Source organism: Ochotona princeps, chromosome 14 (assembly GCF_030435755.1).
Source record: "Ochotona princeps isolate mOchPri1 chromosome 14, mOchPri1.hap1, whole genome shotgun sequence".
NCBI lineage: Eukaryota > Metazoa > Chordata > Mammalia > Lagomorpha > Ochotonidae > Ochotona > Ochotona princeps.
The window spans coordinates 48,689,508-48,715,186 of record NC_080845.1 but is presented as its reverse complement, the minus strand read 5'-3'; the positions used below and the strand labels follow the sequence as shown (position 1 = coordinate 48,715,186).

Here is a 25,679-nt window from a genome sequence, read left to right as displayed (position 1 = left end):
TTATTTCACAATTGCCAGTGAATTTTTTTAAACTACTGATTTTATTTGCTTCAAAACCTCAAGACGCATTACGCGGGGACATTTATTTCTATTCTTACTCAAAAGGGGCATGGATTTGGGAAGTCTGAGAAACACTGTCAGAAGTCTGATCCACACAGTGGGAACAGCCGAGGATCAGAGTACGTGGCTCCAGGACGCACCTCTGTGGCTGAAGGATTAATACGAGCTGAACGCAACCAAGAACCACTGGAAGCTAGCACGTTCTCTGACCTCCCCTGTCGTGCATGCAAGGCCTAGGTTTCACTTTGCAAATGTGACCTAAATTTCTACTGGTAAAGACATTTCTGTCTCCTACACTAATAAGGAAACAATTCTTATAGGAAAAAGGGCATTTGTACCATCAGGTCCAACCAATGTGAGTTATCACTGCTTTTCTGGGTAGCCCTTCTGCATGGAATGTTAAATACGTGATTTGAACTGATGTACGTTTTTCCGGTACTAGCCCTTCTCCCCTTGACTTCATTGTCTCGCCTTCCCAGAACCTGAGGATGAAGTCGGGGCCTCCCATAAACCAATAATGAATGTCCTATATGACAACTGCAGAGTTCTAAGCTATTTTAGAAAGCCCTCTCCACTGGCATCTCCACAAAGAGGCAACAATAAACAATACAGGCAAAAACGACCGATTCTCAGTCACACAGTGAAAGAAGTCAGAAAAAGAGGATATACTGGGTTGCTTCCATGACTAGAAAGTTCTAGAGCATGAAAACTAACCTACAGCAATAGAAAAATCACCAACTATTTGGCGATGAGTGTTGGAAAGGTAGGAAAGGAGTGCCGAGAGGCAGGAGGAAACTTTGGAGGATGAGATGGTCACAATGTCGATTGTTAGATTCACACAGGACTTAATGCAAAAAAAAACAAAAAAAAAAAAACAAAAAAAAAACATAAATAACTAAAGCACATTCTTTCAGTATGCTTAGTTTATTACATATTATAAAGTATGCCATAATAAACAGTTAAATGATAGCCTTCCCTCCCCAAGAAAAGGGTAGAGGCTGGCAGCCTAAATTTAGTCCCCAACAGATGTTTGGGGAAACTTAATGGAGCTAGCCAGGGAGCAATAATCCAAAGCTAGGAGCCTTTTCTTCTTTTGTTTCCCCATTTCAGCCACAAAAGAATTCTAAAAATACTCTGTAACTTAGCCTGATCCAACATAATTCAGCAAGTTATATGAGGCTAGTCATTCCAATGCTATAATTTTCCAAAATGGCATAGGATAACTACATTTACCACCCCTAGGAAAATAGTGAATGTAAAAGAAATTTGAGAGGACCAAGCAATACTTCACTGAACCCTGTTTGTGACCCTTTCCTGTTTCAAAAAGGACTAATTTGTTTATTTACTTTTTCACTCATTCATTTTAAAGCCACAGCAATGGCAGAGGAGAGCAGGGAGAACATCAGAACATCTTGCACTGGCTCACCCTCCAAATGGTTCCAACACCCGGTGCAGGGCAGACAGAAGCCAGGAGCTCCATCCCAGCTTCCCAGGAGGGAGGCAGGGACCCGAGTACATAAGCCATCATTCATTGCTTTCCCAGGTGCTAATGCACCTCCATACGGAGAACTGAATTGGAAGCAGAGTAGCAAGCAATGGTACCCCGTGGCACACTTCACAACTGATTCGTTCATTTATTATTTCAGGTACTGTTGCTTGTGAAACAGTGAAGGAAACAGAGATCCCAATCACTGGTTTACACTCTGAAACCTCCAGGGGCCAGGACATAAGCAGGAGCAGGGACTGTGATCGCTATCTCCCCTTGAGTAGCAGGGACCCAAAATACCTGAGCCACCTCCTGCTGCCCCCCAGGGTACACAAGACCAGCAAGGCAGGTGGGATACTGCACCCGTGTGGGAGACCTGGAGGAGGTTCCTGACTCCTGGCTTTGGATCAGCACAGCACCGGCCGTTGCGCTCACTTGGGGAGTGAATCATCGGACCAGCAAGGCAGGCTAGGGAGTGGAGCCGGGACTCAAACCCAGGTACTCCGGTATGGGCTGTGGTACCGCCAGGCCAAGTAACTGCTCCCACATCTCGTTTATTACAATGAAATACTCCTTGGTAACTTGGAGAAATGGAAGCTTTATGAGGGAAAAGGAGCCTTATGTCTATGAACCTGGTAATGTCTTAGACAGAGTACTTGTCTTGTACTTCCCAGTTCCACACCGTGAAAAGAAAGATTCTGTGGTTTATAACCCATTCAGCATATGCCTACAATGTTATAGCAGCCCAACAGGGTTAAGACAGCAGCCTAGCAAGAAAACGAGAAGCTAGGTTTACAAAGGAAAGGATTTTTAAAATCCTTCCTATACAGTGAGAGTTCATGATTTGATGTCTACAGTTTTGTGGCACAGAAGGACAGATTCTCATGACCCTTTTCTACAGGCACCCAAAGGACCAGCAGATTACATAATACAAGTTATCCTGGAACCAGCAGTATGACTACTCAACACCTAATTTTAAGCAGAGATTAAGAATGTCTTAATTTTGTGATTCTTCAGAAGTCAAAAAATATTAATATAAAGTAAAAGCTGTTCATGTCAATTCAAAACATATGAATCTTTAATAATCACAGATGAATTTATCTTCACTAAAGCACTTGGTGAGACCTATTTCCTCATCCTCTATTTACTTACTTACTATTTATCAAGACAAGCTAAACGCCCTCATCTCCGGACTACAGGGAGCCTCTCTGGGAGGTGGGGTGCTACGCAATAGCGATTGCTTTTGTCATCTTTCCATTCCATCCACATATTTTACTTATCTTATTTTTATCACCAAAAGCAATTATTTTTAAAAGCAAGCATTTACTATTTTTTAACTTTTTTAAAGTTTTGTTTTATTTTATTTTATTTTATTTGGAAAGCAAGCTGAAAAGAAAGGAGAGATAGAGAAAGATATAGGACCCACTGGATCCCACTTCGATGAATGTCCATAACATCTGGTGCTGGCCCAGGCCAAATCCAGGATCTAGGTCCCTAGTATGAGTGGCAGCAGGCCTAGTACTTTAAGAGATCATCTGCTGCTTGCCCGGGTCCATCAGCAGGAAGCTGGACTGGAAGCACAGCAGCCGGGATGCCAAAAGGCACTCCAATATGCAATGCTTGCAACATGAGGCAGCTTAAGCAAACCACAACTTAAACCCTAATAATTTTATTATTTCTTTGTTTTAAAAGCAAGGCAGTAAAGACACAGAATGAGACGTCTTTCATCTGCTGATTCACTCTCCAAAAACACATAACAGCCAGGGCTGGGCCAGGTCAAAACCAGAAGTCAGGAACTCCATCCCAGTCTCCCATGTGAAAGACAAGGATCTAGGTACTTTAGCCATCAGCTGCTGCTTCCAAGTATATACACTAGCAGGAAGCTGGGCCAGAGGAAGAGCAGCTGGCAATCAATCATGGACATTCTGATACAGGATGTGGGTGTCCCAAGTAGCAGCTTAATGTATTGTGCCACAATACCCAGCCTTCCAAATCATTTCAAAATATAATCCATGGGGTCAGGCACCTTGCAAGTTAAGCTTCCACACTGGGTGGCAGCATTCCATTTTGGAAGGCCATATCAAGTCTTGTCTCTTCCACTCCTGGGATTCAGCTTCCTGTTACTGCACCTCTGAGGCAGCACATGACGGCACAGGGCTTGGCTTCCTGACACACACAGGGCATAGGTACAGATGTTGGGGGTGTTTGGGGAGTGACTCAATGAGTGGGAGATCTCTCTCTCTGCACCCCAACCTACAACCTTCTAAGGAATGAACATTAAAAACAAATCAAAATAAAAACACAATGTAAGCAACACAGGAAATATTCCACAATTATTCAAACTACCAAAAATTAACACAATTTAAATACATCTCTCTTGAGTTGTTTTGTTTTTACAGCTGATGTTTCTGTTTGTTTCCTTTCTTACAAATGTTTCATATATTTATTTATAACACCCTCATGCAGTTATTTATACCACCTTAGATCTGTAGGTAAGGCAGCTTACAGGAAAACAACAATGAATGTTGCTTTTGTAAATACATATCAAACTAAAGGAAGGATAAAGAAAACAGTTCAGGAAACCAAGCAAACCACCACAGGCAGAGAGGTTGGAAGAAAGCAACAAACTGACGATTTTAGTTAAAAATCATCTAACCATATTTGGGAGAATTAACTTAAATTTCCTCCAATTAAAAATCATATCAACAGTTACAAAAATAAAAACTGGCTATCACATTATTTTTAAAAATAAATCTCCTTTCTGATCTGTTCCCTGGAAGAAAACTATGCCAGTGTCAGCCCCAATGGACACACAGATTTTAGAACAACGGAATCTACAGAATAACTGTTTTAATCAAACTCAAAAAACCATCACAGGATGTTTACAGCACTAACAGATTATCTTTGCCAATTGTAATTCTTTATTATTTTTTGAGATAGGCAATTATGAGAAAAATGCATGCTTTTGTGAAACACAAAAAAAACTAAATGCTGTGTCTATAAAAATGGAAGAGCCTCAGAGGCAAAATTTCCCAGGCAAAAGGAGAGCAAGAAAAACAAGTGGCTCTGTGCCAAAGATAAGATGCCTTTTGTTGGAATAGCAGTTTCCCTTTCTTTCTCATCATCAAATTACCATGACAATGCTTACACCTCAGCAACAGCCTCCGGAGTGACCCCCTTGCCTAACCCTCAGTCAGCACCTTCTTCAGGTTTAACCAGAAGACAGCCAGGATTCAAACGCAGGGGAAGTCCCAAACCCTAGCACCTGAGAAAGTGACTTTCTGGATGGGTGGAGGTCACAGGAGGCCACTGGAGTGGGCCAGAAGAGGACTGAGATCTGCCCACCTGCTCCCAGCTCCCCAAATTTCCTTCTGAGAGGAAATTCGGCCACAGAAGGTAACGACACAGGAAGAAGATGGCCAGCCACAAGGAAAGAGAAGGCCTCAGTAGAGACACAACCCCAAACCACTTGGTTTAGACTCGGGGTGTCTTGGAATAAGGAAATCCATTTCTGCTGTCACGGTCACCCACTATGTGGTACCTGCTAGCATAGTCCTAGCAAACTCACACAGGTTTTGGCGGCAGAAAACGGAATGCTGCCATAGCAAATACTTATGAATGTGGAATTGGCTTCGGAACTGGGCAACGGAGACAAGTTTGAAGACCTGAGGTATTTGCTGGAAAAAGCCTTCACGGATTTTCAGAGACTATGGGTAAAAACATGGATGTCTGGGCCTGGTGGCGTGGCCTGATGCCTAAAGAGTCCTCGCCTTGAACGCCCCAGGATCCCATATGGGCGCCGGTTCTAATCCCGGCAGCTCCACTTCCCATCCAGCTCCCTGCTTGTAGCCTGGGAAAGCAGTAGAGGACGGCCCGGTGCTTTGGGCCCTGCTTCCATGTGGGAGACCCAGAAGAGGTCCCTGGTTCCTGGTTTCGGATCAGCACAGAACCGGCCACTGCGCTTACTTAGGGAGTGAATATCAGACGGAGGATCTTCCTCTCTGTCTCTCTTCCTCTCTGTATATCTGACTTTATAATAAAAACAAGAAAATCTTAAAAAAAACCAAACATGGATGTCAAAGATGCTTGCCTCTCTTGCAGTCCCCGGTGGAAATGAGGAACATGTGATGGGAAGGCTGGAATGGAATTTCCAGAAAGAAAACCAACTCAGCCTCTATGTTAGTGCAACAGAAAGTTCATGGGCAAATAATTAAAAGGTAAGTTTGATTTGGCACAAAAACATGGACATCTAGCACAGGCATTATGACACAGTGGGATAAAATGCCCCTTGGGACACCCTCATTCCATATTGGAATTCCAGTGTCAGTCCTGGCTGCTCTGCTTCTGACCAAGTTCTGGCTAAGAAGCACCTGAGGAAGCCAAAGGTGATGAGCCAAGTACCTGAGTCCCTGCCACCCATGAAAAAATGATGGACCGTGTACCTGGCGGTTGGCTTCAGCCTGGCCAGCCCCAGCTGTCAGAGTAGCCTGGAGGACTGAGCCAGCAGACAGAAGGAGAAGCGCTCGGTTTCTGTCACTCTGCATTCCAAATAAAGAAGCCTTTTTAAAAATACTGGAATCCATGCATGGCTTCCTATGCACACCTGTTTCCATGAAGTTTTTCAAGAACTCTCTATTTCATTTTACTTCATCATATCCTCTTCCCCCATCCGCCCCCAAATGTCCCTCTGTACAAAACCCTGGTTTCATTTCAAATACATAAGTATGGATGACCACTCCAGGTGGCAGACTGTTTTCCCACAGAAATGGAAAGCATTTTCTACTACTATGTTTTTGTTTTTGTTTTTGTTTTGCCAACAACCATTTGGATATTTATAACATCATTCATAGGTCACAAAAATTATCAAATTAAAAATTATTCACTATAGATTTATTAAATTCAAGCCTTGCCTGAGGCTGTCTTATAGGGCCAGACCAAATGAGATCATGGACCTCAGATGGCCTGCGGGCCAGATGTTCCCCAATACAACCTAGAGTAAGTCCATTTTCAATGTACAACCACTGACCTATGGTGGATCTCATGCCAAAACAGCCTTCACTTTCCTCCTCTTATTGAAAGCCAAATAAGAACTTCAGTAAGACAAACAATCCTATGCTGGAGTACTTCGAATCCTTGAAATTTCACTGTGCATAAAAATTTATATTCTTTCCTATGTAGCTATTTTTTCCAACCAAGACAATATGCTCCCAGAACAGTACCTTATAGTTCTTCTTCTCTCCAGTGCCTAACCAGATACAACATTTCCCTCCCAGTCCATCCATTATTATCCTTGAAGGAATAACTATCTCCAAAGGAGGACACTGGATACCTTCATATTTACACTTAATCTCCATATCCTTGTGCCCCTACCTACATGCCACCCTATCAAAATGTTTTCATCTCAATTGTATCAATTTTAGTAGATAATATGACTTTCCAACTATATTTGTAGAAATGCTCTCCTATGCACAACACTAATTCACCAGAGAAAATTACCACCTTTCTAGTATAAATGAAGCTGGTAACATATAAAGCAATGCAACTGTATCAAATAAAATCCTACTTTAAGCCAAATGTCTATAGTTCCAAGCTTCCATACCTGGGACAAACAGCCCTGCACACACACCAGAAAGGGGTCCTGAACTCCCTGGGGACTTGTATTCCTGTTCCCTCTAACGTGATCTCTCTGGCAGAGGTATGGTTTGCTCTACCATCTTTAGAGGCGTTGCCAGCCCAAGTACATCAATACCGTCTCAAAACATTCTAGGAGACTCAGAGTACATCATGCATATTACAAATCCACAAAATGGAGCGTAGCTGCAGCTCCAGAGGACCAGGCCTATGGCGTCGGCTTCGGGAAGTGATCTGGAAAGAATATTCCGCCTCCACTCAGGACTGTTACTTCCCAAGCCATTCACTATTCCCAGCCACCTTCTAAGTCCCTCAATCTCAGCCCTGGACAAGCAGTCCTCATCTCTCTCCTTTGTAAACAGAGCTTCCCAACTCTGGCAATGAAAGACTGAAGGGCCTGACCAGGGCTAAACCACTGCAAAATTACATTTCTAACAGTTTGCTGAGTCTCTGTGAGCACTTCCAACTTGCAAGGATCCCTCAGGACAGTCTCTAGTCTCTCATAATTACCTTGCATTTTAAGCAATCCAAAAAGCAAGGAAGTCTTGAAGCGCCAAGCAGGGCCATGTTCACACCGCTGGAATTCACAGCACAATGAAACCTCACTAAACATCTTTCCCTTCCCATCAGCCTTTAGTGACAAAAAGAAGGAGTTTGGTAACGGTGGAGAGAAAACCAGAAACAAAAGAAGGGAGATGAAGGGAAGACATATAGAAGAATGCCCAAAAAAGAAAGCCAAGGACAACACTGGAGAGATGGTACAGACACCACCCACCAGCAACATGTTGAAAGTCATCTTCATGGGTTGTGCTTTAAACAAATGAGATAGGTAAGCTCAGAGGAGAATTAAGGGACCAACAAAATTAGCACTACCTAATTGGAATGCAAGGTGATGGGGCATTTAGCAAGAACTCTGTGGAAAGTCTAGAAGTTTTAGGTTTTATACTGTAGGTGTCAGTCCATGCTTAGCAGGTGCTACAGCACATATGGCAGAAATTTAGATTCTTTGACCTTTACAACAAGTTCATTACAACTGGTAAACCACATTCCCCATGTAAAACACACCAGTCATTACCACCTCTTTGGTTTCCAGATTAGATGCTATTTATTCTATAACATGTATAAGTAACATCTATGCAAGCACTAACAGGTGTACACAGCAAAGCTCCATCCATTACAGGATGAGACATTTGGGTCACTTGTCATCTCTTGGCATCTAAAGAACCAAGCGCGGTTTTCCTTTCACATTGGTGAAGCAACGGTCTCTTCACCTGATAAGGATGAAACACAAACCTCTACCCACAACCCTTCCACACAAAGCCACACAGCGCCCCAAGGCCGGGGTCTACCCCTGCAGAGCCACGGAAGGGCCCCACGCGCGGAGAAGAGATGGACGCAGTTGTCACTGCTGTCCCCAATCCCACCTCTGTATGCTGTCCAACCTCCCATCCTGGCACCTCCCACAGCTACTCCACCCGGTAGTCCTGGCTAGAATTTCCATGTGCTCCCTGGGGAAAACTGCTTGGCCTGCGTGCCCCTGCAAAGAATGCAGGCAAAAAAATGCACACCATCACCAGCCAGAGACCACAGGACACAAAGCAAGGGCCACCCGGCAGCTCAGGGCTGCGAAGACATTGCAGACAAAGACACTCCCTGGCTGGAGACAGCGTCAGAGGGAGGCCAGTGCAAAAATGCCGCCCCCCCCCCCCCCCGCCCCAGCTCAGCAAGAGATAAGCCACTGACACCACAAGGGGTGGGGGCGGGTCCCGGCTACTGTCTGGACTGGGGTGGGGGGGATTTCCCTATTTTCCCTATTTTCCCTATGTCAAGGCGAGAGACTCCAGTCCTGGGGCGCTATCCCACACTGCAGGGATTGGCCTGCCTAACGGTGGAGAAGCAGCAGCTGAGGAAAGCAACAGGCTCCCGCCCTCCGCAGGGCCTGCTCTGCGCCAGAGGCACGCAGGCCTCCAGCCTCCCCTTCCTTGGCACCACTGCCATGTCCCTCCCAGCAAAGGAAAAGAAAAACTTTTGAGCCATTTAACAGTACGCGAGAGCAAAAAGGAGCGGGTCATAGTTGGGGTGGCGTGCAAGTAGCAAAGGAAACTTCAGAACCCATCCTTAAAAATAAATATATAAGTTTAAAAAAAAAAGGAAAGAAAAAATCCCTAGGGAAGCAGGGGGAATCCCCTCAGCACTCGAGGGTGCTGCGGCTGGGGCGAGTACCCCGGGCCCCCGCCGCCCACTGCCGAGACCCAGAAGGCCGAGCACCTTCCCGGCCGGCGCGCGCGCAGGGCGCGGGGACGCGCTGCGGCCTCCTTGCCCGGGCCCCGGCGCCGCTTACCCGGCTCGCCGCGGTCGCCCCGACCCTGCCCGGACGGGAGAGCCCCGGGGCGGAGGGCTGAAGAGCCGGGGGATACCCGGGGGGGCTCGGGGCGGCTCTCCACGCCCAGGCTCGCTCTCCTTCTCGGACGTAACGGCCCGGCTAGGAGCTTCGGGATGCACGCACGCACGCACAACAAACACACACTCACGCGTGACCGAGAAACTTAATCCGGCGGCCGCCAGCCTCGCGCCCCCGCCCCCAGCGCGCGCCGCACTTGTGCCGACCGGGGCTGCGGCGGAGGCGGCGGCGGGGCCCGGGCTGCCGGGGCTGCGCTGACGCGGGCGACCGGCGGGGCGGCGGGCGCGCCGCAGCCAATCACTTTGCGCGCCCGAGCCTGCTACTCCTGGGTTGTTTTTTTTTTTTTTTTACTAGCTCCTGGGCAGCCGGCCTAGAGTGTGGAAAAGGCTCCTCTCTCTGAGACGGTCAGATAAATCGGGGGACCCCGTTAACGGTAAATTAGAATTTTGAAAAAAAAAATTGTTCTAAGTATGCTCCATGTAGTGTTAGGGGTATACTTAAACTGCAAAATAATTGTTTCCATTTGAACAGGACCTTGTGCCTGGGTTTGCTGAATCTGGAAACACGTGGGCACTGGTAGCTTCTAGTTGTAGTTTTAAAAATCGTTGTTATAGCATGCACTGCCCTGGAGACGCCCACTGCAGGATAGCTTAAGTGGTGGTGGCGGGGTGAGGGGGATATGGTACCTGCTTCAATGAGAAGCAACACGCTGGGGAAGAGGGTGTCACGACTTTCTAAGTTTTAGTGGGTCAATGGTGTGCTCATCTTGATGATCCAATTAAAACCATGGAAAAGCCAGGAAGAAGAGATCATTCAGTTCTGTTTCGTGCTTCTACTGTTGTCTTTCAAAAACTCTCAAATGGGGAGCCGCATATTTTATTTTTCTGTGGGGCAGAATTGTTTCAGTTTCCATTCCCTATGTCTAATATTCGAGTATACCATCAGAGGATTGCTCAAAAGTCCAATGTAAAATATTGGAAGCTATTTCTTTTCATGTGTTCAGTAAGTTTTCCCATTTCCTTTGGCTGATTATAATTTTACTATTAAGTCTACCAAAAAGCAATGTACATTTCTCTAACCGTCTTTAACTGAATGTTAGAGATTTGTTTAAGGAGAAAAGAAGTTTGCAAAATATACAAGAATTAAGAGGGAACATGATTTAAACTTTCTAAGGGATTTTTTAAGAAAGCACCAAAATCAACACTTTTTCTGCTGAGAAGAGTTGAATAAAGAGTTCATTAGCACCCTGGGTGCAAAGAGCCACCCACCCAAGGTGCATTTTGCTCTTCCAAAACTGTGACCATTCCTGCAGAGTCTACAGGGATTCAGCACCCGTAAAGATGAACAGTAGATTTCAGAAAGAGGTCAAACACTTTTGTCTTGTTGGAGCCTCTCCATAAGCACCCTCAAGTCTCACTAGCTAAAGAAATGAAGAGAAGAAGGGAACGAGGAAGAGAACAGAGAGCCAGGGAGGCAGGGAAGAGGCACTCTTCACAACCCAGCCTTCCCCCTCAGCCTCCTCCCCAGTCCCTTCACAGATGATGTGGATATGTTCATTTTCCAGCCCACCAGAGCCTGCTCTCCTGTCCCATGGCTGCCAACCACTTGTTAGGAAGACCTTCAACCACCTGTGATCAACAGTTGTGTTTCTCGTCCCACATCCTCTGTCCTCTCGGGTGCATTTAGAGCTGCTGTACATTGTGTCCTTAGAGTCTTTACTAACCCTCCATGATGCTAAGGCTAGTTCCGTACACACTGTCTTAGTTTTTCTCCTTTTTCTTAATCAGAGCCATGAAACTTACCCAATTATCTTCCTTTCGAAATAGGGGGGGAGGAGCATAACCAGGTTAAAAAGATTTACTAGAACTTCCACCAGCCGAGAGAAGTGCCCAGAATATTAAGCTTAATTAGTTTCCAAGTTAATGTTCTTCTATCATACGGCTCCTTTTTATCAATCTTTTTTGCCAAATTAACTTCTCTTACTGTAAGTGTGTGAATTGCCAAGAAGATCCTGCTCTAGGTTCTCTCTCTCTCTTTTTTTTTCTTAAGATTTACTTATTTTTATTACAAAGTCAGATATACAGAGAGAGGAGAGACAGAGAGGAAGATCTTCCATCCGATGATTCACTCCCCAAGTGGCTCCAATGGCCGGAACCAAGCCAATCCGAAGCCAGGAGCCTGGAGCCTTTTCCGTGTCTCCCACGCAGGTGCAGGGTCTCAAGGCTTTGAGCCATCCTTGACTGCTTTCCCAGGCCATAAGCAGCGAGCTGGATGGGAAGCGGGCTGCTGGGATTCGAACTGGCACCCATATAGGATCCTGGCACGTTCAAGGCAAGGACTTTAGCCACTAGGCTATCACACCAGGCCCTGGGTTCTCTTTATTTAAAAAGAAAAAGCCTCTGTTAAGTTTATTTCCAAATCAAGCTTATTAGCTCATAGCCAAGGAATTTTAAGTTTCTATCTTCAATCCAGGCTTCATCCATCCAAATGTTTTGACTCTGTTTGCTTGTCTCAAGCCCAGAATACTCAATAGGAGACCATGCTATTTCTGCTCACATCTACCTGTGTTCCACATTTCCAAGGTCTCAGTGAATGTTGCTGCTCTGGACATTGATCCATGATTCCTGTAAATTAAGATACACCTATTATGATGTATGGTTATTGTTCCCTATACTTTTGCTTCCCAGAATTTATTCCACTTTGTAATTATATATTTAGTTTTAGAATACCTATACCCTCCATGCAAACCATTTACCCGTTGAGAGTAGGGACTGTATCACTCTTTGGTCCTCAGAGCCTAACAAAAATGCTTCATTCATTGTTAGTTTTCAGGCAACATGGAATGAATATGTAAATTCAAAAATGGATAATTTATCCATATAGCTTTTGTGTTCTTGTCTTTGAATCATCACAAGTCATCCAGTTTCAAGTGGAGTTTTATATTGCTTAGAAATGCCCAAGGGCTTCTCTTCTTTGGATACCAAAGCACTTTTTTGTGTCCATTTTCAGATCTGATCCATCTCAAATGAAGAGGAAACAAGTTCTTGACAGATTAGCTGTTAGGAGATATGAAGGAAGAAACAAATTCTGTCACCTGTTACAAAGGTATTCTTTCACCCCTAGAAGTTAAAGTGAGATTTCCTGTATTGAATCATAAGGAAAGAGCTCATAACCATGAATTGGAGGGAAGATCAAGGAATCAGATTTCCTAATTTATTGTAGGGTATGAGATTAATGCATGCTGCAGACCAAATCTTCCATTCCTTCTCTAAATAGTAGTATGCCAGAGTACAGAAAGCCATGCTTTTTGAGGTTTGCTCTCCCATGAAACTGTCCACTTCTTGGAGATGGGTCCATTGAGTAGTGTCTCATTGGACATTAACTCATGTAGTCATTGGTCCACTCTTCTTTAATTTCTCAAACGCCATGACCCCTGGATTTTCTAGATGTAACAAGGCATCATGATGGCAGTACACTGGCCAAAGAGGGGGAAAATAGATGTTTAAGTAAATCTTACAGAAAGAGTCAGTGCATAAAGCAAATAAAAAGACCTGCTTTTCTCTATGGGGTGGGTTGAAACTCATAACCTCTGGTGATTTGAAAAGGAAGGAATGAAGCATGTTACCTGTACTCAGATTTAATCTGTATTAAAATATTCAGCACAGCAATTTGTTTTTCTTAAATATTAGTAACCTCAGAATATTTTAGAAGGGAAACTAACTTAGGGACTTTAAGGATTGATTTAAATTATTGTTATCATCTGCAAATACAACATCAAGCACACAGTCTTCAATAAGGTCACAGTGTATATCATGAAAAAGTGCGTGCATAGATTTTTTTTTCAAATTGCACCTAAATAAACTTATCTTTAAATGCTGTTTTTCCTGAACTTTTTGCAGTATCATATATGATATAAATATTACACTTATGGTTCCTCAAAGAAGAATGAGAGGCCTAGACTGTCCATTGAAAACGTCCATGTCTGCTCTGGGATGCCGGAAATCAACGTTTTGCTCTATGAAGACACAAAGAGGCTTGTAGTCACCCCAGCACACAAAGTTTTCACTATTTTTTCCTAACATGACTACCAAAGAATCCTCACTGGCTGATGTTATTGCAAGCCTCCAAAGACCCGCTCTGTGTGAACCAAGTCCTTGGTCCAGTACCAAGTGAGCAGGGAGGTTCTAGAATTGCAGAGTATTTGATGCCTTCTACACTTTTAAGCATTAATTGTTATTTAAATGTTCATCTTAGAGCACGCTAGATGCATGCTTGAATCTCCCTCTGAGGGTTACTAAATGTATTCAAAAATATGCAATGCCAGTTTGTTATAATTTGCAGAAAAGTTTTCATTTTCTATCGGATGACTAGCTTTAGGATATCAAATGCCTCCTGTTTTGTTGAGAATGCCTCAACTTAAAGAAACAGCTTTAGACAAGTTTAGACAGGTTTAAATAACTTTCTTCTGCATGTTCAATGTAGGGGCTTTACTTTTAAAAACGACCACTCGGAACAATCTTTTTTTTCTCCATTGAAAGCAAAGAAACCGAAAAAAATGAAGAAGATGGAAGCAAAAGGGATGATGGATGTGTGTGTGCCTTGGAGAAAGCCGTTCTGACGAGAGAATGGCCAAGAGAGAATCCCAGGCATGAGAAAAATGTAAGATTATTTCTCCTTTGAAGACATGAAGAGTCATCTGTCTCTCTTCACGTGACAAACTGTTTACACAGGGATAGACTGTGAACCTGGCAGTATGCTTGATTTGGCCTCATCTCTGGAAGGCTGACAGAAAGGGCATTTGGAGGTCATGGCCTTATGACCTTGAATTCATTGGCTTTTAGACTCACCAATTCTGTTGCCATAAGAAAATTCCAGGAAAATCAGCGTTTGGTTTTAGTTAATTGGGGAGTGTGGAGCTGGAATACATATCTAAATTCTGTTCCAGAATCCTTGCCTTAGCTTTATGTATGCTACTATCACATTTTTGGAATATTTTTCTTATAAAACATTTCTTCTCCATTTTGCATACTCTCCGAAGGCCTGTGTTGCCCCCTTCCTAAATACAATAAACAACAATTATAAAGAAAAAAATTTTTTTTCAAATTTCACAGTATCATTTAGGGAATACTCCTCCTTTGGTGTGGCAAAAAAATAAATAAATGAGTGAAATGAGTTTTTGAGAATTCTGATCACATCTTAGCTAAAATAAACACCTCTTTACTTTCACTCGAGTGAATAGCTTTTAATCACTTTGAATTAGGCTTTCTGCTATTTGCAAGTAGCAGCATCCAAATTGATGGAATATATGTATTATCCAAATCCTCATGAGTAAGGACCAGACTGAGAATGTCTCTGTTTCGGCTTATTAAAGCATAACTAGAAATGAAAGAATGACAAAAATGGCTGTCTCCGCCTGACACAAGGACTCAGTTGGCTGATCTTCCCCTTCAAGGGCCGGGATCCCATATAGGTACTTGTTCCTGTCCTGGCTGTTCTACTCCCATCCAGCTCCCTGATTATGGCCTTGAAAAGCAGTTGAAGATGGCCTTGGGATCTGTCACCTGTGTGGGTGACCTGGAACAAGCTCCTGGCTGCTGGTTTTAAATTGGTTCAGGTCTGGTCGTTGTGGCCACTTGGCAAGACAAGTCACGGACAGAAGATCTTTTTCTCTGTATCTCCTTCTCTCTATACATCTGCCTTTCCAATAAAACAGACTTTTTAAAATTGTTATCAGCTGTGACCAGCCAGGTCACACTCAGAACTGTGGTATCTTTCTGCTCACCCACAAACACACATAGGATTGAAAGATCATTTCAGGCCATGCAGTTCTCTAAAACAAGTCTTCTTACTGTCTGTAACTCAAAGATCCCTGTCTCAAGGTATCGTTCTTTCCTTCGGCTATAGCAACATTTATATTGGCTATTTGTTAGTGGGTTTTGCTGTTCTGTTCATAAGTAACAATGAGACAGTGAAGAGTAAACAGCAACTTAAATCCCTCTGTGCATATAGAAATCTTAATGAGTCAGTTGATTGTTTCGAGAGAGCAGTAGTTCTTCAGGGAGCTCCTAAATTCCAGAATGAGAAAGTCTTCATTGCAGAGTCATTTGATATCTTTAAAGAGGACCGTTTTTGCTTGTTTGTTTGTTTGCTTTTGTTTTTGCTGTTGACGTGAGAAACAGATGCTTACCTGTCAGGATCTTAGTATGGAAGCTATGTGTGTGAGTGTGCACACGTAGATGTGCGTGATGGGGCATCAATTCATCTGCTGCGGGGTCTCCCCCACAGATCCCTCTGGTACCCCGTTGCCGGAGGGGGTGAGCCTGCTGCCTGCCACCCAGCCTCCCGGCCCTCGAGAGACAGACAGACAGGGGTTCTGTCTAAGCAGTTCCAATTTACTGGGGAAATTCAATTCCTTATATAGGGGAAAGAATAGCCTCTGGCCAGGAATTTCAGGGATTCCAGCAGGGGAGAAACTAGGAGCCAATTACTAGACGCATGGCTGCGGAAGCCACCTCCCATAGGCCAGGGGCAGGTGAGCGAGATGGCCCTGGTCAATCAGTCTTTCTTTGGAGCTATGGGAACCCTGCCCTGGTTCATGCCCAGGGCTCTGTCCTTGGCCACCATCTTGCTCGCCAGTGACCTTGACTGTTAGTCCTCATCTTATTGACTTAGTGACCTCTTTACCCCTGAGCCCCACAATCTACCTCTCAAATGATAAAATTAAATGTAAATAGTCAATACAGACTCCACATGTCACCCCCCAGCTACCAAGTCTGCCTTCATTTTAACCCAATCCTCCAGTGATATACTTCCAGAATTCCTTACATGGAATTGGGTCAGAAGCCCGTACTGAGCATGAGTTCACACCACATACTCACAAACAATGGAAGGCACAGACAGGAAGTGAACAGCTTAAGAAGCTTTGACGATTATGCATATCCACATAGATATCAATGAAACCAAGATATAGACAGTTTGTGCCATCCCGGAAAGTTTCTTGTGTCCTTTCCAGGCAATCTGGAGAAGGAACAGTGCCTTGATGAGCCATATGGGAGTGGCAAAAGGAACAGCTAGTAATAACTGATCCTGTCTGTAAGATGTCATTTTTTATTCATCTTGGAGTTTTTTTTAATGCTGATTTTTATTTTTTAAAAGTAATTCTTTAGAAAATGATTTGTCTTGACAATTGAATTTTTACTTTGTGCTTAGGATAAATGATATGACTTGGATATTGTTTTAAAGTGTCCCTCATACATTCATCTTGATCTTCCATGTGACAATGTTGAGAGGCAGAGCGCAGTGGAAGGTGATTGAGTCCCAGGGTCATTGCCCTTGGGAGAAGTAAAAGTAGTTCTCATCTCAGTCCCAGTTAGCTCTTTCTGAAAGAGGGCCATTATAATAAAGCAAGAATGACCCTTCCTCCCATATGGCTTCCTGTGTCACCATGCGGTCCTTCCCTCTCCCAAGTGTTTCTATGAATGCCAATTCTCCTGTGCTCAAGAAGCCAAACCAACTGGGTCACTTGATCTTCAAAACTGTGAGCTGAATATACCTCTTCAACACACACACACACAGAGACAGCACAGTATCAGGTATTTTGAGATACACAGTGCGTGCCTCCTTCATCCCACTTTCATGTTCCTGATTCTGTCTGTGTGTCTCACTTTAGGTATACACATATTCCCTACATCTCTACGTGTAGTGTCTCAGCAGGATGGGGTCGGAGTAATCAAACGTCTTCAATAGTAGCCAAAGGATCCAAGAGCCAATGCCCAGATCCCCTTGAGAAGCCAGGAAATTTTGTCTGAAACAGCTTTGGAAGTCGCACAATGTCACTTGTGTCATATTTTATTCATTGAAAAAAATCACAAGGTTCATCAAGTAGCAAGAGGGGGAGAATGAAGACTATCTCTTGAAAGAAATAGTGACAAAGAATGTTCAGACTATCATGAGCCCTATCCCTCTTATTAACATTTTAGTATAGAAGTGAATACCTTTTTTGAAAGTGTTGAAGATTCTATAGTCTACACTAAATTTTGGAGGTGGAGTGGGGGAATCAATTTTCATTCTATTTAAAGCATATCTCCTTTTCCTTTTGAGTTATTTGGCTATGTTTTATTACTTTATTCAGTTGGATATTATTTTATTTACTCTCACCTCTTAATTAATTCATTACTATTTCTCCAAGTTTAGGGTAAAAAGCAGGGAATGAGAAGAAAAGGAGCAAAATATCCTCTAACTTGATTGGATGCTTAAATTTTCCTCCAGTGGCATATACCCAAAGTCAGCCTGCTCTTGTGGTGTGGTTTAATGAGTTATTTAGATACTTGCTACACGTTGGCTCCATGAAGCTTTGTGCATTACACGGATGATATGCATGCTTTCTGACATTACACAACTTCCCTTCCCTCACAGACCCTTCCTTTTAGGGTCCACTTAAGAAGACAGGCCATTCTATCGGGAACACCTTTCAAATAGTGTTTTCTAGCTCTAGAGCCTTCCAAGTCATCTAGTGGGTACCATTTCTCTTGCATGTGCCATCATAGCCAATTCTTGGAAACCTCCCACAATTCAACTTTCCTAGGGGAGAGTTAGCAAGTGATGTCCATGCTTTGCAAACTAGTGACTGACAAAATTTCTTGTAAGACTATCTCACCATGCTCTATTTCAATGTATACACCAGGCTAAGCCCAAAGATTTTAATGCAGCTCAGCTAGGATTCAGTCTGTGAGCTGAAATGTCTTGCCTCTATGAACCCATACAGACACTGTGATTCATTCTCTTGGCCTCCTCCCACTTAGCTTGAGGAAACATAGGCTCCTATTATGAGGAGTATAGAAGAACCATGAATCCCACCATTTATAGTTTCCTCCTAAAGAAAACCTCACTCAGAAATATTCCTTTGAATTTCTGATGTTTTAAAACACGGACTGAATGTGGATGATGAATGGACAGTTGTGGGTGATTGTCCCAGGCCCCCGCCCTGCTTCCTGGTGGGTGTGACCTAAAGCTTACTCCCCAATGGCCTGAGGCACAACTTTCAGATCTACACATGGAATGTGACCTCCAACATGGCAACAAGGTTAAGGGGAATACACGTGGAACATAACCGGTAGATCTAAGGAGATAGATGCGCCATACAGCCAATTACAGTGTTTTTGGTGGATATGGGGTCAGCTGGAAGACACCCTTCTGCCCTCCCCTTCCTTACCCTTTAAAAGCTGTAACCTGTGCATTTTAAAGTGAACATTCCTCACCAGCCTGTCTCCGGAGGTTCTTGTGGCCAAAGGCCACCGTCTGCCTCACTCTCAGTGACCTTGGGGCCTGCTGGCAGGTCTAAACCCCCAGACACAGTGTCTGGATGTGTCAAATTTCTTAGTAGTGCTGGGGATGTGTCTGCTACTTCCATTTAGAATATGTGGATTTGGGACTTCATCAAAGGTAGAAGGCAACAAAAATACTTAATTGGAACTGTAAATCTTTCTATAAACCTAAATGAGAATCACAATATAGTGCCTAGTGTTGGATCATGTCCTGTTTTAGTTTCTTGCATGACTTTATTATAATTATTGTAGCTTTAAAGATTTGGTAAGGGGTGCTCCTCACTGCTCCTTTAAGAAAAATTCTCATAGCTTTTATAATGTGGTAGAAAAATTCTTTATTATGTATAGTAACTTAAGGCAATCAATAAAAATAAATGAAGTTTGCATTTTGTTTTTTCTTTTAACAAATTCGGAAGTCAACTGTGCCTTTCCTTATAAATGGCAGCATTTGTAAATTTAAAAGAATTTCATTTTAAAATTATTTATTCATCTTTACTTAAAAGAGCTACAGAGAGATAGAAGGAAAGACACACACACACAGAGAGAGAGAGAGAGAGAGAGAGAGAGAGAGAGAGAGAGAGAGAGAAAGAGATCCTCCATCTGCTGGTTCATTCCCCAGATGACTGCAAAGACCAGAATTAGGCCAGTCTAAAGCGGAGGACCAGGAGCTCCTTCTGGGTCTCCCATGTGGCTAGGGAGGCTTAAGGGTTTGAGCTATTCTGTGATGTTTTCCTGGGCAATTAATAGGAAGCTACATTGGAAGTGAAGTAGCTGGAACTAGAACCAGTACCCTTACTGGAGGATCGCCCATTATGACACCATGCCAGCCCCTAGAATCTGTTTTTTAAAAGGTAAATATGTAAGTGTATTTCAGAGCCCATACATAAATACGGACTCTGAATTATGTTTCTTCCCTTGAATCTGCCATTAGAATGCAGCGGAGATTGGTATTGTAGTGTGTTAGGTAAAGCAACTGCCTGCCTGCAACACAGGCATTCCATATGGCACCAGTTTGTGTTCTGGCTGCTCCGCTTTAGATCCAGTTTCTTGCTAAGGCACCAGGAAAATCAGTGAAAGATGGTCTAAGTGCCTGATACCCTGAATCCATGTGGGAGATGGGAAGAAGTTGGAGAATACTAGCTTTGGACCATCCCAACACTCATCATTGAGGCCACCTGTGGAGTAAAACAATAAACACAATATTCTCTCTCTCTGTCTTTCTCTCTCTCTATCACCCCCAACGTCCCTCTTTAACTTGAACATCCAACTAAACAAATAAATCTTGAGAAAAAGGAGAGGTGTCATGGAGAGCACCTATCAAGTTAATGTGTGGTAAAACCTTCAGTGATTAAGCAGCTCTAATTTTCACCGGTAGTCTGAGAATGTCAATTACTTAGAGGAAGTTGGAAGCTCACTGAAAAAGAATAAAGATGAAAGATAAAAGTAAAATACTATGAATCTGTATTCTGCATTTACATTTTTATTATACTCTCAGTCTTTGCCTTCCCGTGATAAATTCTTAGTTTTCCTGTGATTGTAATGATCTCTGAAGTTGAAAAATTAAATTGAAATATAGACATGCAAAACATCATTAAGTAGGGCCCGGCGGCATGGCCTAGCGGCTAAGGTCCTCACCTTGAATGCCCCGGGATCCCATATGGGCGCCAGTTCTAATCCCAGCAGCTCCACTTCCCATCCAGCTCCCTGCTTGTGGCCTGGGAAAGCAGTCGAGGACAACCCAATGCATTGGGACCCTGCACCCCCGTGGGAGACCCGGAAGAGGTTCCAGGTTCCCGGCTCCGGATCGGCGCGCACCGGCCATTGCGGCTCACTTGGGGAGTGAATCATCGGATGGAAGATCTTCCTCTCTGTCTCTCTTCCTCTCTGTATATCTGACTTTGTAATAAAATAAATAAATCTTAAAAAAATCATTAAGTAATTCATAAAACAAATGAATAATCAATGGATATTCTTAACCTTGTTATAAGAATGTGTCTAATAAACTTAAAATCACATTTTTGTAAATATTTACAAAAGAAATTGAACAAGATACATTCTTAGTAATCGTAATTCAATGATGAGATTGCAAAACTGAGAAGGGCAAGGCAAAAATTTTGACAATAACAAATTAGTAAATAAATAACATCATTTCAAAGATATATATGAGTTTCTAACTTAAGGAGTTTTCCCTTGTTGTCGTATTCTTTACATTTTGGTTCTACATTTCAATGATGCTTGCCATTGTCTTAAAATATTTCCATTTTGAAATAACTTGTTGTTCTAGTTCACTTGACAAGTATAAGTTTGTATATTTGATAGCATACAAATTTTGAGACTCTGGGGTGGGAAGAGAGTCCAAATAATTGTTACAAAGAGTACCTACTTACCATATTCTCCCTGTATTTGCAATTTACCTTTGCATCTGTGGAGAGAACTTGTTAGAACATCTTAAATGACCATGAAACATTGCACATTTTTTTTTCATATTTGGGGCTACTGCAAAGGAAAAGTAAAAGCCCAATAGAGAATCAGAACAATATTCCCTGGTAATTGTTTATATATGTATATGTCTATCTCTCTGAGTATAAAATTTAATAAAAAATGTATAGACATAGATTTCTAAAGCAATTCTGTGCCTGCATAAAACCTCTGTAGACTGTGACCCAATTCATCTGTGTAACTCTTCAGGGAAAAGGTACCAGGGAGATAGACTGAACTGGCCAGCCTAGAGGAGGCTTCTATGTTATGCGCAGTCTGTCTTACATGATCGGATCTCAGAAGGATCATCATTAAATTATTTGTAGCCTGTGAACAGCTTGATAAGGTTGGTAGTTTTATTCATCAATTTGGATCCATTGTAAAAAATGAATTAAAGGGATAGCAACCAAAGGCAGGCAGAGAGAGCATTACCCTAAATGCAGGATACTGTGCTCAATTCTTGCCTAGGATATTAAGTTTCAGTGAACAGACTGTTCACCAAACTAAGGAAGAACCTGAATTTTGAATGCAAGCATACTCAGAAGTGAATTTTTTCTGAGATATACTGCACACATACATTTCCCAATGACATTTGGAAAACTATAGTATTGATCTGGTCAGAGGTATGCTAGTGGAGGTGAATGTTAGTGGAAAATGATAAATATGATATGGTCGGGCAATGTATGAAGGAAAGTGGTTTGACAGAAATTAGTGATTTCAACTTCAGATATTTTGAGTTTGAGGTTTTTGTGAAATATTCAATTAAAAACTTCTTATAGCTGGAAATAACCATGTGAACGGAAAGCTAAGAGCCTAGAAAAAGTATTTTAACCTCAGTGGAAGTCTTATGAATTGGTCTAAAACTTGATTGTAGTAACAGAAAGACTTTCCTATTGCATTGCTTTGTCCATCTTTCTGTCATACCTCTCTACAGAAATCAGAAGAATCATTATTGTTGGGCAAGGAGGTTGTTACATTAATTATTTTACATTGTGAACAGATTGGTAGAAAACTATATGCTTTCACTACAAAGCTGAAAACCACATATATGTTTACAAAAATGTCCTATGCAATGGTATTATTGACTATCATTTAACAGAACTTACCAAAATACTTCCTATTTTCATTCTTAAAACAGATTCAAAAATTATCATTTGCATTTTATAAATTAGGAAGCATATTTTATGTAGGTAACACATTTAAATTGCTTAATTTCCAAATAATTGCTTGGTCTGGAAAAATTTTTCTTTCCTTTTTAAGTATTTGAGGAGGGGTCTGGAGTGGGGTGGTTATGGAAGCATGTTTATTCGAACAATCAAATGGTCTTAACATTTGGAATATTATCTGTATAGACCCAATTATAACCAAAACTCTGAGCTCTACTAGTCTGTTGTAGATACACTAACACACAAATTTATCTTTTCATTTGTATTCTCTAGGATGTCCTGCTAACCTATCTCTAGATGCATTGCTTTTTAGTTTCCTTGACCAACTGGCTCCCAGTGAGATTTCACTACTGAAATGGTAGAAAAAGGGAGAAGCCAGTTTGGCTCCTTCCTTTGCACAGCGTTCCAGCAGTACTCTCTCTCTCTGGAATGATTTCTACATCTTCTGGATACACACAGAGACCTCCCTGACCCTGCTTTTCAGCTCTGGTGAACCTTTCTTGTCCATTGTGAAAGAAAACAATCTTGTTCTTATAAAACATTTATCTTACTGTGCAAGAGAACATGCAACTCTCCCAAGAAGACTGTGATTAAAGCTATTCTTGGGACACAGGGCTTCCAATATCAAATATGGGATACTCCCAAGCAAATTGGGCTGAGTTATCCTTCCCTGTGTAGGAAGATGGATAAATAAAAATAATTTTTAGAAAATATCAGATGGCAATTAGTACAATGAGAGAGCTAAAGCAGGATAAGGAGATAAAGCAGGATTAAGCAGCTAAAGCAGACTTATGGTGGTATTTCTATTTTGATAGTGCTATCTGGAAATCCTTTTGAATGAGTTATCATTGAACAAAGACCTGAATGGAGTGAGGAAAGAAATACTGCAGATACCCATATTGAAAGACCAAATAAGAAAGTCTCAGATGTGCTTGCTGCATGTTGCAGTCACATGTACAACAAAGGGGCTAGCATAAGAAAAAATAGCAGGAAGTAGGAATAACTTGAAAGGTATTGCTTTCAGGCTGGGGGTTGTGATATTTCTCCTACATGTAGGTCTGAAGAGAATGGAGAAGTTTCAAGAGCTTGGACAAAGAATGTAATGCCAGACAACAACCGAGGAATTCAATGGAAGCAAACAAACCCTGACTGCATGAACAGCCTTCCCTAAAACTGCTGTGTGTGATGCACCACTACAAGGACGGAGCTGGAGGGAAGAGAGCAAAATAGAGGAGGAGAAACATAGTCACGCAGAGGATTTCAGCTAGGGAAAAGGACCCAACAACAAATACTAGAAACGTCCTCTTGGAGAGAGTACTAAGGATGGTTAGCATCCATCTTGAATGGTTTGCCTTATTGCCATGCAAGTAGGTATCCCCTCTTCAGTTATAAATCCTCGGCGCATCCAGAACCATAAATGTTTTGAATGTTTTGAATGATTGCTGTGTGTGTGAAAATGTGCAGATTTAGAAAGGGGATTGCTGTTCCAGTTGGACCATCATACATGGAAGAGAAACTAGCACTTACAGAATCAGCCAGCATGACCACTAGACCCAATGCAGTCAGGAGTCTGTAGAAATCCTTAAGTACATTCACATGCTGTGAAACTGGACGCTTGAGCCAATCTCATTTATTACATTTTGAATTATTTTTCATTTTATTTGAAAGAGATTGTCTACCCTCTGCTTCTCCCTCACCCACTCCTGGCCCCTAAAATCCTGCAATAGCTCGTGCTGGGATAGGGTGAAGCCAGGAAGATGGAACTCAGTCCAGGTTTCCCACAGGAAAGGGAGTACAAGTACCTGAATCATCGTGTGCTGCCTCTGTGGATACACAGTAGCACAAGGCTGGATCAGAAGCACAATCGACAGGATTCAAACAAGGCACCCTCACATAGGATGCAGTAATTTAACCACTGTTCATAGGTCCACACTCCCCGACTTTGCACTGGACCTACCTCGTATTTCCCACAATCAGAACAAATCAGCTTTAGCAACAACCATTCACATTAAGACAGATTTTAAATGTCTACGTGACATTTAGGGAAGTCCCGTATAATTCACAACAGTCAGTATTACCTGTGCTTGTACGCATGCCCAGCTGAAGATATACCAAAGGTGAAGAGAAAACAACTAACTTGGCATTCCTGTTGGCTAGACAGGTCTGGGGAGCAGCAAGAGACCCTGGGCTAATTCTCTTCGTCATGAATAATTTGCCATGTCCTCCCCAGAGCACTCAAATGTGACTCCTTTCTGTGTTACGATTCTATGAGATATGCTGAGTTTTGCTGTCCATGGAAAACTGAGATTATTCAAATCTTCCTTATTGCAATTTTAATCAGTTGGTGAGATTGGGTATGTGAGAAGATGCCATCCCAAATTTTCAATCCTTTTACTTCTCTTTTTTATTGTTTACAGCAAAGGATAGATGGAATGATTTCCAGTAGCCATCATAAGCCATGTGACAAACTTCAGGGAAGAAGCCTACATCAATAATTGCAGAGGGGAAAGATAGTCGCTTACGTTCTTGTTAAATTTTTAGGATTTTCATATCACTTTGGTCTATGTGCCTGCCTCCAGGTAGTTACATTTGTTAACAGAATAAATTGTGTCTTAGTTATAGTACTTAGGATTCTCCAATGTTTAGAATCACTTAATAATAGTAACAATTAATTAATTGAATATTAAATGAGATATAAGTGATTTTAATGAGAACTCTGATTAACAAACTGGCAGAATTGATGGTCAAAGGGTCTATAGGATGGGCTTCTGGATCTTTCCTTAGTAGTGTAACTACAGAAGGCTTGTTCCATTCAGTTTATGTTAAGTAGTGTTCCAGATAAAATGGGCTCCACTTTTATAAGAAAGTTTGAAAGCTACTGTGTTAGAGAAATAGCTTATGAAACACTATGTTAAGAGGGGCACTTGAAAATAGGAATCTTTATCTTAAGTTTACTGCTTGAAATTCATTGGATATTTTTATAATTATATTTACAAGAATAGAAAATTAGTTTTAGTTATGATGAGATGTGTTTTGGCAGTCTTAGTGCATGGATTTCCATGTGTAAGTAATTTTAAAGGTTATATTCTTCCCTAAGTACACATTTTCAAGTACCTATTATTAGTATTCTACTT

At 42.2% G+C, this 25,679-nt stretch overlaps 1 protein-coding gene across 5 annotated transcripts in view; it reads right to left on the bottom strand.

The window, feature by feature from the left end:
* MPDZ (multiple PDZ domain crumbs cell polarity complex component) overlaps positions 1–9,832 on the bottom strand; it is a 153,911-nt gene extending 144,079 nt beyond the window's left edge. For 3 of the 5 annotated variants that reach the window (XM_058672353.1, XM_058672355.1, XM_058672356.1), the window contains exon 1: positions 9,519–9,831. The gene's annotated coding sequence lies outside the window, so the exon portion shown is untranslated. Of the gene's footprint in view, positions 1–9,518 lie in introns of all 5 variants that reach the window. The other 2 variants (XM_058672357.1, XM_058672354.1) reach the window with 2 other exon arrangements.
* Positions 9,833–25,679: the final 15,847 nt, after the last annotated feature.